We start from the raw sequence: 366 nt of genomic DNA, 5'->3' as shown, positions 1-366 counted from the left end.
GTTCCCGTAGTGTAGTGGTTATCACGTTCGCCTAACACGCGAAAGGTCCTCGGTTCGAAACCGGGCGGGAACAAGGTCATCTTCTTTTTTTGCACTTATAATACAATTTATTTCTAATGTTTATTCAACATTTTTATAACTATACGAATGAACACTGGCGCTGAAGCCGAACACCTTTTAAAATATTCTTGCCACTGTGTCCACCGTTTTCATGAATCGATTATACCTAAAAAAGACAGCAGATGGCGCAAAATCACAAATAATCTTAAAGTGCCATTCCACCATTGGATGTATTCTTTGGCATAAAATACAATATATTTTGACAACATATACAAATGGTATCACTAGACAGAGAAATCTTTTAGC

General features: G+C 36.9%; 1 non-coding gene across 1 annotated transcript; it reads left to right on the top strand.

The window, feature by feature from the left end:
• Window positions 1-73, top strand: trnav-aac (transfer RNA valine (anticodon AAC)). The gene has a single exon. It is a non-coding gene; the product is annotated as a tRNA-Val (tRNA).
• The last annotated feature ends 293 nt before the right edge of the window (window positions 74-366 follow it).

This window comes from Neoarius graeffei, chromosome 23, assembly GCF_027579695.1.
Source record: "Neoarius graeffei isolate fNeoGra1 chromosome 23, fNeoGra1.pri, whole genome shotgun sequence".
Classification (NCBI taxonomy): domain Eukaryota; kingdom Metazoa; phylum Chordata; class Actinopteri; order Siluriformes; family Ariidae; genus Neoarius; species Neoarius graeffei.
The sequence above is the reverse complement of the archived record's forward strand: the minus strand, read 5'-3'. Positions and strand labels throughout refer to the sequence as shown.